This window comes from Lampetra planeri, chromosome 32 (genome assembly GCF_965212315.1).
Source record: "Lampetra planeri chromosome 32, kcLamPlan1.2.h2, whole genome shotgun sequence".
NCBI classification, from domain to species: domain Eukaryota; kingdom Metazoa; phylum Chordata; class Hyperoartia; order Petromyzontiformes; family Petromyzontidae; genus Lampetra; species Lampetra planeri.
Window position 1 is genome coordinate 288165 of NC_136138.1, and position 6000 is coordinate 294164.

The following is a 6000-nucleotide window of genomic DNA, read 5'->3' on the forward strand; positions in this document are numbered from 1 at the left end:
ACTTTTTATGACACGGGCGGTTTTGTACGGCCACGACCTGCGTTCCCCGTTCCAATTCTGAACATCTGTCGCAACAAACGCACGCTTTTGTTACGCTTGTTTTTACGCTTGTTTTTACGCAACGAAAGCATGAGTCTCAATACTTTTTTTCAGGAGGGTCCTGGTAAGGTTGTTGTTGCTATGTCTAATTTCAATTTAGTAATTTGCAGGTACATTTTCAGCATTCAGATGTTTTGTATATACAGGTTGAATGCAATGTGTTTTAGCTATGTGACAAAAATTTTGAAAGTTGTGGAAACCCATGCAAAACTGGAGAACATAAAAACCCCACACAGACAGGGAGCCGAGTCAGGATTCGACCCTAGGTCCTTCTTACTGTGAGGCATGAGTGTTACCACTGCACCACCCCTGCCACACATAAACTGGCCATGAGTCGACTCCGTCCATCATTTCTCCACGGCTGATAAAATGAATATGATTTCATGGAAATATCAACATGGCTGTCCAAAAAGGGCGCTACCACAAAAATTTGGAATTTCCACCACTGGCTCGTGAATGGCCCAAGGCAAGCACTGCCATCGAGGACTTATTGGAATTGATACTTACAGTGTACACCTCGGGCATATACAGTCGTTTGCATATGTACACACAACCACGAGAATACAAATACACACACGTGCAGCTATTATACATTACCCCAATAAATATTAATAGATGCATGCCCCTGCTTACACACATGGATGGTGATTGGTTTATGAAGGTCTCAGCAAGGCCTTGTGGGGGAATTCTCAAAGTAGTGGGTGACAGGGAGGACCTCACAAAAATATCTGCATTACAGTATATGACAGCAGTCACTGGGGGTGCCCCTTCGAATGATAGATATGAGATGTGATGCAAGTGTGGGGCCCGACGTCCGCCCCGCCGCCCTCACGGGGAAGGTTGGGCGCAACGTCCGCCCATTCTTCCCTCTCCTCCACCGCGTCGGGCTGCCCTTGCCTGGCACCCGCCGATCGAGTAACTGGGCCTGTGGTGCCACGGCCGCGGAGCAACTCCGCAAGCGCTGTGACTCCCCCCTGCCCCCCACCCTGAGCACACATGCACACACACACGCAGCACACACACACACACGTAGTGTCCCGGCGGGGGATCGCCTGGCTCAACGGGTTTTCATCCAAAGGGCCCCTAGGTGGGAAGTCCCGCAGTTTCCTGGTACCAGGAGACTGGCCGCCCCTCCCAGGACAAATCACATTGCGGCGCCCCTAAATTAGGTTAAATTGGTATGGGCGCACAATGGTTCACCGGGCCAGCCGCAATGAGTCACGCACAACATCGGGGAGAGGGCTGGGGTGAAATATTAAGCGAGCAGAGCAGACGATGAGGTCAGGGGATACAAAGCATCACAGACCAAGTACACGTTAGCCGGGTGTGTATTCGCCAGCCGGAGGCCCTTCCAGATTAAACAGGCTGAGTCAGGAATTAATGAGTATGTGTATAGAGACATGGGGTTGAAAAATAACGTAATGTAACGCTCCATGTAAGGGCAGGGAAACAGTTGAAAATCACAGGTAGGCGCACGATTGGCTGCGCAGGATGACGTAACTCTGGATTTCAAAAGTCAGGGGAGTAAAAAGAGGAGCCAAAAAATGGTTCAAGATAGTTCTAATCTTCAACAGCTTGGTCGCCAAGACCCCCCCACCCCTGCCGTCCTGCCTCCTCGAGCCGCTCGCAGCATCTGTGTGATGTCAGCGAGTGCTGCTACGAGGCAGTGATAGGCAAGGTTTTTTTCATCATCCTCCCTCCGACTCTCACAGCGTCCGTGCAACGACATGAGCACACCTGCGAGATACGTGATAGGGCGTGTGAGTATTTGGGGACTTGAATAGCGGGAGGCTCGGCTCTGCTCGCAGAATATTCCATCCGGCCAGTGCAGGGTTTGCGCCGTGAATAAACGTTAGCACAGTGCATCGGTGCAGTGTCTGTGATTTGTGTTTGGAGTGGCTGCACAGGCAGACGCGCAGCGAGAGTGAGGGCAGAGCCGCAGCACGAGCGCTCGTTGATATAATCGCCTGCAGGTGCGCGCGCGTTAGCACCACCGCACTAGCGTTAGCTGTGGTGTTTCCACGTGTTAGGTGTGCGCGTGTTAGGATATAATCGCCTGCAGGTGTGCGCACGTTGGCGCCGCCGCTCCAGCGTTAGCTGTGGTGTGTGCGCGTGTTAGGTGTGTGCACATGTTAGGGTATAATCGCTTGCAGGTTGACGTGCGTTCGCGCTGCAGCACTATCATTAGCTGTGGTGTGTGCGCGTGTTAGGTGCGTGCGTGCGTGGGTTAGAATATAACCGCCCGCAGGCGCGTATTAGAATATAATCGCCAGCAGGAGTGCGCGCATTCGCGCAGTCACTTTAGCGTTAGCGGTGATGTGGGTGCGTGGTAGGGTGTAATCGCCTGCAGGGGCGCGCGCGTGCTCGCCGCCGCGTTAGCATTAGGGGTGGTGTGTACGAGTGAGTGAGGGCTAACTCTGTACGGCGGTAAGCCAGTAGTTCAGCCGTGTCTCTCCGAGAGGGCGCTGGTGCGGGAGGGCTGATCACTCGATCGGCGGGGGCCCGGTGGGAGCTGATCGATGCAGTGGAGGAGGGAATGGAGGGGGCGAACGTTGTGCCCCACCTGCCCGGCGAGGGAAGTGGGGCAGACAGCGGCCCCCACAGGCCCCTTTGGTTAACGCTGTCCCTAAGGGACATGCTGTATTGCAGGCCGGGGCCACGCGGAGTTAAAACTCACACCCGCGCACACAGCAGCTGCCGCTAGAAAAAGGCTACGAAACGCTCTACCACCTGCACAATGAATTAGTACGTGTACATGGTGGCCAACACACAATGGCCGCTACGCGCCCAACCACCCACACAATTGACTCACTCACGTATACGTGGTAGCTCCACACGGAAACCACAACCACCATGCCACATACAATCCGTGCTAATGCTTTTATTTTTGGCGCAAATAAATCCTCGAAAGTAAGCTGTCTAGTCCAGGGGTCGGCAATCAAAATAACAAGAAGAGCCATTTCTTTCCAATTCGGTACAAAATTCAGTATTTCAAGAGCCGCAATGCATCTGAGTACATACTGTACATACGTACATATCGTCAAGAAGCAGCCCGTAAAGAGCCGCATGCGGCTCCGGAGCCGTAGGTTGCCGACCCCTGGTCTAGTCGACACAACCCAAGAGGAGTGTATTGCAAGAAAAGCCTTATCTACTGTGGCATACCCACCCAGTCAACAAAGCGTACATCTTGACTTAGAGCTTTCGTGACTGCAGGTATTAATATTCTTTGGGTCTTTCGGTAAAGTGACGTAGATAGGTTCAAATTAATAATTTATTGAACCTATCTACATGGTGGAGCTCAACGGTCGCTGCGAGGAAACAAGTTCGGTACAGCCACAGGTAGGTGCACAATTGGCCATGCGGTATCACGTAACCCAGGTCCTTTGAAGTCGGATATAAAAAGGTGAGACCGGGGAACGAAGGAAAATCCCATCTCCTACATCTTGGCCGTGAAGATCTCGGTCAGTCCTCTCTTCGGCACTCACAGCGTCCGTGTGACGCCAGGATCTTCAGCGACGAGGTACGAGGTAAGACACTTGGTTGATATTCTTTTGGCCTTTCGTTAAAAGTCACGTAGATAGGTTCAAGTTAATAATTTAGTGGGGCCCATGTATGGAGTGAAGCCGTCAGGTATGGGGGGCATGGGTGGTGTGGGATTTCGGGGAACCCGAGAGGCAGGTGCCTCTCTGGCAAAAGTTACCTTCCAGAGTTTCAATCGGCAGATGTTTACCACCATCTCCCAACCCGTATCCACCGCCTTGAATCAGCACCATCCAGGGGGAGATTTGCCGCAACACGGTCCAGGGTGCTTGCCAGTATTTGGTTAGCATCCCCACCTGTCCGGAGCCTACACGCAGGGTATGCAGCCACACCTTAGAGCCAGCCGAGTAAAAGGGGAGCTCCACACGGGGAAGGGTGCCCTCCTCTTGCCGCTGGTGGGCAGCCTCCCCCTTCTGGTAGGCCCGGCCATGGGCCACGCCCAGGGTCTCCATCAGGTGCTCTATGGGCTGACTCCCACCCTCCGGTTGCGGTGGGGGAATGCCGAACAACAGGTCTGCAGGTAGGCGAGACTCACAACCAAACATCATTAGGAATGGGGTCTGCCCAGTAAACGTGTGTACTGTGGTGTTGTAGGTGTAGTGACATGGGAGGGGAGGGGCTGCTGGGGGGCTCTGGGACCCTGGGCAGCCCAGGCACTTGGGCCCCTTGGCGCCGGGCGCTGGGTTCCCAGGCGGCCCTCGGAGCCCCGCGCGAGCGGGGCTCCGAGTGCCACGTGGCGGTGCGTCTCTTGTGGTCTGTCTGCCCACTTCCCGTTGCCTGCCAGCAGCGGGGAGTACTTGTGAACTGGAATAAATAAAAGGACCGATTCCACAAGTCGTCTCCAAGAGTATTATTACACAAGTGTAGTGGGTTCAACTGAGTCGCACGCTTAGACTCGGAGGCAGCGCATTTATTACTTCAACACAACAGGGTAACTTTAGCCCTTAACAAGACAATAAGCTAGGGTGGTGACCACACTGGCTAACTACACAGGTTACAAGATAACTATCAACTTCGGACTGGGACCAACATCATACTGTCCGGGTCCACGTACTGGAAAACTTGAAGATCGGAGATCGTAGACAAAGGGTTTCTTCCCCGGGATGGACAGCCAAGATCCCTCTTGGGACTCGGCTTATATTTTCTCTGGCGTGGCCGACTCCGCCCCTAGCCACGCCCCTTTTCCAAAACCTTCACAAAGAACCTCAGTTCCCATCACGTGACCCTCACAGCCCCCTCTCGGGGGCCCCTCTGTCATTCTAACCGGTCACGTGCCCTCTCGGGTCAACTAGGCTGTCATGGCCTTACCCGACCTTCCCTTCAGGTCGACACACACCGTGCCCTCTAGGGCCGGTACTGCACTTACAGCATGGTGACATCCAGCGATGTCACTACATCACCACCCCCCCCCCGCTTTGTAAAACACAGCCGTCCCGGCTGTCAACTCCCACAAAATCAGAAAGCCCCCTAGTGTGCCTCCATAATTAAAAGTGTCAATGAGCGGTATGTACAATATATACACTATAGAAATATTGTGAGCACAATAAAGACCAGGTTCAGCCAATGACCAATACGACTGATGGGTGTGACAATCAACCGATGGTGTGGGAATGTGTGTTTGTGTGTGGGAGTTACGAGAACTGGACAGTCTTGGAATGAGTCCTTGTAGCCGGGCCCCCAGGCGAGGTGGGCTTGAGCTCCCTGGGGGTCCCGGGGGGAATTCGAAAATGTCCTGACGAGCATAGCATCTGGAGACAACGCAGGCTGCGGCATTGGGGGTGTTAAATGCTCAGATCCTGTGGGCGAGATCACAGAACTCCCCTGAGGACCAACTTCAGCGGGCGCACCCCCCAGCTTGCTCAACACACCTGAAACTTGGCCCCTGTGTACTGGAGATGAGGTGAATTCACAAGGGACAATGAAAGGTTTAAAGCATCAGTGGTGAACGAACCAGCTTCACCGACTGAAGCGAAGTTTAACACACTGTGGCCTGTCGGCCTGAATCACGTCAACCGGCCCTCGCCAGGGTTTATACAATTTGGGCGACGTTTCCACCGGTATTGGACGATAGTGCAGCCAAGAGCCCTGTCACCCGGAGCCCATTTCTTCCCTCAAAGGTGGAGACCCCTCAGCCTCATGTGCTTCCAAAAGTTTCTGAAGGGTAAGGCGCATGGGCTCCGAAATGTAAGCCTTAGACCTGTTCGGCTCAGTTTCCAGTTGGACATCAATCGGGGGGTCATGCTCCCTTCCGTACATTAGAAAAAATGGCGTGAGGGGCCATTCTATAGACAGCAAGAACCCCGGGAACATGCAAGTCCCAGTCGCACTGGGACCCACTGACCTGCTGGCTTAACATGAAGG